Source organism: Hyposmocoma kahamanoa, unplaced genomic scaffold (genome assembly GCF_003589595.1).
Source record: "Hyposmocoma kahamanoa isolate Upper Pololo Valley unplaced genomic scaffold, ASM358959v1 66, whole genome shotgun sequence".
Taxonomy (NCBI): domain Eukaryota; kingdom Metazoa; phylum Arthropoda; class Insecta; order Lepidoptera; family Cosmopterigidae; genus Hyposmocoma; species Hyposmocoma kahamanoa.
Window position 1 is genome coordinate 5,401,285 of NW_020653854.1, and position 9,811 is coordinate 5,411,095.

The window sequence follows — 9,811 nt, forward strand, 5'->3', positions numbered from 1 at the left end:
GAATGCAACTTTCTTTTAAAGAGTAACAGAATTTTCCTCGAGTGGTTCGTAAAGAAAATACGATACCGCAGTCATCCGACCGCGAGGAAGTGGCAACGCTCAGACTGACAATAGCGTATAAAAGTGCACAATGCCCGTACGGCTCACTTGGCGCTGTATCGAATTCCTCGGGCTCCGTCGATCCCCCTTTCGGCCAGGCACCCTCCGACTGCGACAAAGAAGCTCCATAACGCCCAAAGGCGTTTTATACCGTCTTATAGTTTTTTACCTTCACCACGAGCTATCTAAACGCTTTGTGTAAAAGTTGAAATACTTATTTGTTCATCGCATTGACTGAGACTTTTATGCACACCAACCTAAATAAACAAATGTGAAAGTAGATATAAAGATGGCGGTATAAGAAAAACACGCAAAATCAAATAAACAAGTTTTTGAAGGAACCAATAACTCTATTCGTCTTGTGAAATTTCTTAGTAAAGTCGAACGGAAAAAGTATCTGAGTGCAGCTTTGTATGCTATAAAGTTCGATTTTCGTGCAGTTGCCATGTCCCATATTTTCGATACTGTTCGCTTCGAGACTTATTTCTGTAAGTTTAGCTGATATTTTATACTGGACCAAGTCTTGAATACAAAAGATGGGAATCGCAGCCAACATCAAAGTGATTTATGATAATATTCTCTCTGAGACACTGCTTACTGTATATTTTCGTATATTATGATCATTTTTACTCATGTAAAATGTTTTCAGTAAGGCTGGTTTTTTGTAGCTTGTATTTAAAGTCTTCATGTGGTCATATCGCCCCTTGTAATAGACATAAAAACAGCACAGAATATAAAATAAATCTAACCATGTAAATAACTTCTGCGCGTCAAAATTGTAAGTTACGAAGACACGTGGCAAATGGAATTGTTAATTACATTACGAAATTAGATGTATTGCCTTGTACTTATGATAAGCTTGGTTTAGTATCTTGGTAGATACAATTAAGAATGTTTTTTCGTTTAAATTTCTTCTCTGCTTATTCTATGATAGCAAAATGCTCTTTACACATTTAGATATATGGTCGATATGTAAGTATGTCATTTGAAAGTATAAAATTTTGTCATTGACCTACCAAATTATATTTTGAATTTCTTACTTATTAAGGTGTTTGATTTTCTATTTTGAAGTCTAACGACCTTTCTTAATTAAACATGCAATTGAAAAATGTGTAAATACCTTTATGGTGTAGTATTGAGTGTCGAATGTCAAAAATGCCAGTGACGAACATTTATCAGGCGAAGCCTCAAAACCAAGAAATTGTTGAGGCTTTCACCTTTTCTTCGACATTTTTGAGCTATTATTTTAAGTTTTATATGCATTGTGTCGACATAAAGTATTTTTATTTATTTCTTTATTTTTATTACTAGGAAATCGTTATATGCCAATGCTGCAGTAAAGTTAGGGTGTAAAAATATAGAAGTAGAGTCATTGGGAGTAAGTGAGCTCAGGGATTGTATTTCTGGAACGTGTTTGTTTGGGTTAAACCGAGGTGCCTCAGTAGCCAACTAGTTCTTATATATCACTAGAACACGCGGTACTATGTTTACATGTCCTTATTTTAAAACAGTATTTTGTGTTTTCATTTGTGGTTGTATGTATCTCGAAAACAATGTGTGTGTAAATCGGTTTTCTTTCAATTGTTAACGTATGTTACTTTTCTAGAAAACGTTTAAGATTATGTTCGATACAAATGGCTTTTAGTGCATTTATGTCCACATTTGCGCCCTGGGGAAATCGTTTGCATGCGTGCACTTGCCCCGTTGGCAATGCTTTGACAACTACAGTTCATTTACACACTTTCATTTAACATTTTAGTGCTCTTAACTATTCATCAAAAATTAAAAAGCCACTCGAGTTTGTACTGACTGAGCTACAACTTGTAAAGCCAATAGAACGTGGGAAGTTGTTGTAAGTTGGGAAGTGGGAAGTCGTTGGTATTAGTGAGTCTTGTATTCAGGAAAAAAATTAAATGAGTTTTTGATAAACACTGACGTGCCCTTCGTATTTGATCTGATAAGTCGGGAAAGTGACTCTAGTTGCATATCATATTGATTTTTACAAAATTTTAAGTAATGCTTTCAATTTGATTGTAATGAACCTTATTATATTGGTAAGTATACCTACTTATTTAGACTATACTACGCAATGAGAAATTTGGATTGGAATATGTCCTCACATATTACAACTTCATCACCGTCTCCGTTTCCGTCATTGCCGCCTCCTGGTGGAAAAAACTCAAGAAAAGTTCGTTCGGTACTTGTACACGGTACTAATCATTGCTCCTTCCTTTCTTATTTGTGTACGGAATGATTGGTTTTGACACCTTAGAGTTAAGACGAAAATTCGATGATCTGTTTGTGCCGAACAAGTATGTCCATGGAGGCCGAAGCTGACATCATCTGTACATATATGCTCCCCAGGTGCCGCACTAGGCGTGCTGATCACTCACATCACAATGTGTTTTTATAAATAACTCCCATTTATTAGTGTTCAATACAGAACATAAAAGTTCATAATAATATTTATATAATAATTATGTCTGCATAAAATGGTAAATACTTAAAGTATCAATATAGGAACACCGGTGGCCATTTTCTCTCTCTTTCAAAACTTCATTGTAACATGTAACGAGCGTATTGTTCTATATATGTAAAAAAGAACAATATTTCAAAGTTATAAGTAATAGAAAAAATTAAGTTTAGTTTTTGTATTTGTTTTAATGTAAATATGTCATATTTTTGTGTAATACCTATAAAAACAAAAATTTAGACTACAGCATTATTGCAAAGACTTTGTTACAATCACACAAAGCATAACAGTACCATACAGTGTGGGAAGCTTAACACAAGCTAAGTCTAAACAAAGTATGTAATCCACATGTCAAAAGCCATTATTTGACGCTGAGTCCTACTATCTTTTCAGAGATTTCCCACAATTTCTGTGCCAAAGCAGGATCTCGTGCTTTCTTAACTATATTTTGTTCAAAGCAGTCTTTAAAGTATCGACCACTTAATTCACTCACTTCAAGTGACACGGCTAAATGAATACTGGTCTGAGCTCCTTCCCAAGCATCTTTTAGAAAAAGAATAGCTATTGGTTGGATAAGTTTTGCCCAGGTCTTTTCTTTTAAGCCCAGGATATCTGTAGCTACTGCACCGGGGTGGAGGCAGTTCGCTGTTACTCCAGTTCCTCGCAATTGCCGTTCTAATTCAACAGTCATCAGAACTGTACATAACTTGGAGTTCATATACATTCTACTCGTACTAAAGCTTCCATCTTTTTCCATGTTCAAATTATCAAAGGCTACTTTTCCATATTTGTAAGTCATAGAAGATACGTTGATTATTCGGCTTGGAGCTGATGATTTTAACAATGGAAGCAATAAACGTGTTAACACAAAAGGACCAAAGTAATTGATTTGCATACCAACTAACAAACCGTCTTCTGTCTTTTTATTTTCACTAATGTACACTCCTGCGTTGTTAATAAGGATATCTAGACGTTTTTCTGTCGTTAGTATGCCGTCGGCGAATTTCCGTACAGATGAAAAGGACGCGAGGTCCATTTGTCGAAAGTGGACGTCTTCATTGCCTGTCTGGGCGATTATTTCGTCTCTTGCTTTAGTGCCTCGAGCTTCACTTCTGCAGGCCAGAATAACTCTGGCACCTCTCTCTGCCAAATTCTTAGCAGTTTCGTATCCTATTCCTGCGTTCGCGCCGGTCACAATCACAACTTTTCCGACTAAATGTTTGCTACACTTGCAAATCCCACATGTTAATTTACAGTAAAGACTTAATATTATCACTAAAGTAATATTTAATACTGTTAATTCCAATAGAAACATCGTGTTAGTTTGCCGGCATGCAGTCTATTGACCGAACTAATTAGAAGTTAAGTAGTTAAGATGATGAAACTATGTAATAATTAAAAACAATTAAAAACTATACATATAATAACTTTGTTCATATAAGGTATGTTTATTGCTTCTAATTATTTTAGTACGTAGTATTAAATAAAACGTAATTCATTTGTGATGTTTTATTTCTCCCAATATTTCTTTAGTCAGAGTACAAAGGGAAAAACACCCGATACAAAAGATTCTGCGCTTATTTGTACAAATTTCTTCACACCAAAACCGCCAATCATCTTTAGACTTTTATGTTTTTCCATCATTGAGGAATACTTAGCTGTTTTGGTGGTATTGGCTATGACCAACAATAAATACCAAAAGATGACAACAGATGGCAGATTACAAACAAAAGCCTATAGTTACGGCCTTGTTACACACAGTCTATGGCATTAAGAAATATAACAATGGAAAAAATATGACTTACAGAGAAAACATTAATATATATTGGCAACACCTATATAAAAGTAAAATGTCATTTGTAATTCAACTACATGAAGAGAAGAAATTGAAGAATTGGTAAGCTGTATGGCATTATGCCAAAGCCATTAAAACTCTACATAAAAAATTTACTACTATAACTTAGGACATAGGACTATAAAGTTAATTAGAACATTTGAATTTATTGTGAAATGGTATAATACAATTATACAATGTAGTATGCAAAATACGACCTAGGCCCTAATTCAACAAAACTTACCAGTCTAGTATTACTAGTACATGGACTATTTTATACTATACTACTAGTGTGCCTTTCACGAGGGTGTGTAATGGAAGATATTACAACAAATAATCTATTTACACTTGGTATAATAACATTTGATATCATTTCTTAGGATATAATTACTCACTGTATATAATCAACAAAAGATATGACAACAAAAGGCATAATTTCAATGTGTATAATGAACCTTCAATATAAAAAACTTTAGATATAATGATTAAGTGACATAATGAACAAATGGTATAAGTACTACCAGTAAATGTATTAAGTAATATAACACAATATTTCGTTTTACGAATACTTGAAGCGCCCTACATTATTTTATTTTATTTTTATTTATTTGGGATAACAACAGCCGTACTTAATACAATACTAACTTTAACATACGTTACATTTTGGATAAGCCAATTACAGTTATCCACTAAAATAATTACAGAAATAGACGTAAAATATTACTTAAGAGAGTAAAAACAAAAATAGGAATGAATAAATTTAAATGAAACTAAATAATCCTGTCTCTGATGAAAGAAAAACAAACGAGAAAGTTGAGAAAAAGAACATTAAAATAAGATAAATAGTCCATGAATATCAATACATATTAATAATACAGGAATACACACAATACATTAAACATATATACACAGCACTATTATGTATTTAATATAGAAATATATAACGTCATACTACCATTTTGTAAGACTGCGAACCTTGAATATACTATGCAAATGACCAAATGATATTTGAGTGCAGCTGACTAATCATTTGATAGTTTTAATTTAACGTTTGTTTTGAAGCAGTCTTTAGAATCTACGAAGGGGTCAATATGTCCAAATTGGCTATTATACGTTCGAAGAATACGCGTGAGAACAGCATTCATGCCGTAGTTCGTGGAGTGGAAGGGGACTTGAAAAAGTGTCGTATGTCTAGTGTGACGTAAAGGTACCCGTAGTATACCGTCTCCAGCAATTCTGGGCAATTCAAGCGTCCACGCACAATGTCATATAATTATTATGTTGATAAGAATTTTTTTTATTCCATTAAATGTACAATCCAAAATATAATTGTTTTTGTATAGCATTAAGTGCTTTTTGTGTTATAAAATATATTTATTAAAACTTTAAGCAGAATATTTAATTGCATATACTAATCTCACCTAAACCCACAGGAGGAGGTCGAACCAACTAGCAAATGTAAAGAAATTCGATTCTGGCAGCTTTGTCATATACTAACCTAACCTAAACCCACAGGAGGAGGTCGAACCAACTAGCAAATGTAAACAAATTCGATTCTGGCAGCTTTGTCATATACTGACCTAACCTTAACCCACAGGAGGAGGTCGAACATACTAGCAAATGCAAACAAATTCGATTCTGGCAGCTTTGTCATATACTGACCTAATCTTAACCCACAGGAGGAGGTCGAACAAACTAGCAAATGTAAACAAATTCGATTCTGGCAGCTTTGTCATATACTGACCTAACCTAAACCCACAGGAGGAGGTCGAACCAACTAGCAAATGCAAACAAATTCGATTCCGGCAGCTTTGTCATGTACTAACCTAACCCAAACCCACAGGAGGAGGTCGAACCAACTAGCAAATGCAAACAAATTCGATTCTGGCAGCTTTGTCATATGCTAACATAATCAAAACCCACAGGAGGAGGTCGAACCAACTAGCAAATGTAAACAAATTAGGTTTATTCACCGTTGCACATAAACACCACTTTTTACTTATTTACTTATTTCACCAGGCAAATTGTTTTGGCCAATTTTTTAACTGCTGCCGTATGAGCTATGGAATGAAGTTGTATTAGTAAGCAACCAATTATTTAGCAGTCTATGACTACTAGCCTACAAGTGTAGTATTTTTATTTGTGAAACGAAATATATTAGTACTTGTAATATTAGTACTGGTAACTAGCAGCTAGTGAACTAGTAAAATTGTAGGTTCGTGAAACAGGTCCCAGATCGTGATTGCAACTTAACGGTGTATACAATTTTTTATGTGTAAAACATTTTGTTTGATACTTAAATACATAAAGAGAATAAAGTTTACTTTATCTATTTATAAAACGGAAGACATAAAGATGGTCTCGTCATGCGATTGCTCAACTGACTTGACTCTTAAACTTCTTTTTAAAAATAATCGTCTCTTTTATTAACGCACTAAGATAAAGTTAATAATTCTCACGCGATACTAAATTGGGCTAATGTTCGTGTCAAACGCTTATGAGGTCAATCCCTCATAAGACAATGCGTATATTTTTGATCTTGGCTAGGAACCTACAATGTTTGTCTATTTCATATTTGTTTTTCTTTACAAAACATAAGCCCGATATTATGGAATTTTAATATAAAGTTCCGTTTAAATGAACTACACACAAAACAACATAAAATAAAACATTATAAATAAAGCAAGAGCCCCTACCTATATTACCATAGCAAACACGTACACTGTAAAGATTTGTAACAAACGTATTGAGTTAGGCGCTTTGTATTTTCTGTGACTGTAACACAAACTCTCGCAAATAATCAAGTCTGAGTTTTACTACCAACATGTCCTTTTAAATATTTACTTAATAGCATTACTTTTATAGCAAGAAAATACTGTTGGATAGTGTTTTCAGCTTAAAACTTCACAATTATTACTTGAACAGGGGCCTATAATGGATCTTTCCCGTTCACATTTCACTCTTTGAGTCCTCAACGGCTAATTAGATGAACATTCCTTAATTATAATTACAGGCCTTTACATTTCACTAAGTAATTCGTCGCTTCGGAAGAGTTTCTTATGCATTGCTTTGAAAATCGTTAAGCAAAATTAATTAACGTCGAGCCTTCTAATGAATCTTTTCATGCTATTACGAGAAAGTGAGTATAGATACCATAAAGTGCTTGTTACGGGGCAGGGAAACATAAGCTCCATAAATTGTTTGACTCGAAAATTATGTTCAGAAATAATCCGTGTCCAAATAATGGAGGGTAAACTAAAAAACGCGACATTATATTTGGTTTTTGATGAAATTTATGTATTTATAGAGGATTTTTATTATGTAAACCAAAAAAATTACCAAGTTTTCCGGAGATTGTTCTATACTGAACAACTCCTCAACCAGTTACATAAGTACTATTACTATCTATTACTATCGTGTTTGGGCTCATTCAATTGAAATGGTTTTAAAAATTATAGTTTAGGGTCTCTCAAATTGTATTATTTTTGATAATATCAAGTGACGGGACGAACAAGTCGTGCGCCTGATGGTAAGCTACACGCCTGTCCATAACAGTTGCAGTGTCACTCAGAGCTTTAAATCACAAAGATCTGATTGGGAACTGCCACTGCGCCCGTCACCTTGAGACGTAAGTTGACAAGCCCCACGTGCCTGTAATTTCACCAGCACCCTTAATCTTCCGGCTTTTAAGCTCCGGTAACTATCTGGAAAATATCCCTAATTTTCAGATAGTTACCGGAGCTGTAGGATGTTGTACGTGCACCCGGGGCGGCTCACCTAAGGCACTAGCCTTACAGAGAACCGGATGAAGTGTGTGCAAGCGTGCTGATCCGGGGTTAGGACCTGACTTAGATGGTCCCTGTGCAAGCTCGCTTGCACAGGTCATAGTACCCTTCCCGCGTAACCAAGAGGTTGATGGGGAGAGGCACTATAAACAAAACTCATGTAGAAAGATATGGGACTGCCCTCGAGGTGTCCATTTTATATTAATTTTATATTAATTTAAGTTATCTACCATTTACAAATGTAAATGGTAGATAACAACAATTTTATTTACAAAAAATTGACACAAGTAATATTACAATGTGAAATTTGTCATAAGATGCACAGAAACCATAATGAGGTAAATGATTAAGTATTTAGTCCACATATCACAGGTTTTTTATTTGCTGCTGAGCCCTACCATCTTTTCCGAGATATCCCACAATTTCTTTGCAAACTCTGGATCCTGTGCTTTCTTAGCTATATTTTGGTCAAAACAGTCTCTAAAGTATCGACCACTTAATTCACTTACTTCGGGTGACACGGCTAAATAAATACTGGTCTGGGCTCCTTGCCATGCGTCTTTTACAAATAGCTTAATCAGCGGTAGAACAAATTTTGCCCAAGTCTTTTCTTTCAGCCCCATGATATCTGTAGCCACTGCACCAGGGTGGAGGCAGTTTGCTGTTACTCCAGTCCCTCTCAATTGCCGTTCTAATTCAATAGTCATCAGAACGTTACCTAACTTGGAGTTCACATACATTCTACTCGTACTGAAGCTTCCTTCTTTTTCCAGGTTCAAATTATCCAAGTCTATGTTTCCTTGTGTATAAGTCATGGAAGATACGTTTATAATTCGGCTTGGAGCTGACAATTTTAACAATGGAAGCAACAAACGTGTTAACAGGAAGGGACCGAAGTAATTGATCTGCATACCAACTAATAACCCGTCTTCTGTCTTTTTATTTTCACTAATGTACACTCCTGCGTTGTTAATAAGGATATCTAGACGTTTTTCTGTTGTTAGTATGCTGTCAGCGAATTTCCGTACAGATGAAAAGGACGCGAGGTCCATTTGTCGGAAGTGGACGTCTTCATTGCCAGTCTGGGCGATAATGTCGTTTCTTGCTTTAGTGCCTCGAGCTTCACTTCTACAGGCCAGAATAACTCTGGCACCTCTCTCTGCCAAATTCTTAGCAGTTTCGTATCCTATTCCTGCATTTGCGCCGGTCACAATCACTACTTTTCCTACTAAATGCCGGTTGCACTTGCAAATTCCACATGTTAATTTACAGTAAAGACTTAATATTACCAACAATGTAACATTTAATACGATTAATTCCAATATAAACATCGTGTTGGTTTGCCGACACTACTTGGTGAACTAATCTTTTACCAATAATTACACCAAGATAATATTAAACTGTCGATAAAGATTTCATTTTTAACACAGGTGGTAAAATAGCTTATCTCTATAATTGTTTAAAATAACTGATAATGAATTTTTTTGGAAAGTGTAATAACGTAAATGACATTTACTGCATTTGAATAACTGTATTCATCAAATTGATAATTATATAATTATGGAAACATTTTTCCTTTACAAAAATTTGGCTCCATTATGATGAAAGCATCGTGAACAC

At 34.8% G+C, this 9,811-nt stretch overlaps 2 pseudogenes; both read right to left on the reverse strand.

The window, feature by feature from the left end:
• Nucleotides 1-2,933: 2,933 nt before the first annotated feature.
• Nucleotides 2,934-3,900, reverse strand: LOC113231995 (annotated as a pseudogene).
• Nucleotides 3,901-8,442: 4,542 nt separating this feature from the next.
• On the reverse strand, nt 8,443-9,522 carry LOC113231850 (annotated as a pseudogene).
• Nucleotides 9,523-9,811: the final 289 nt, after the last annotated feature.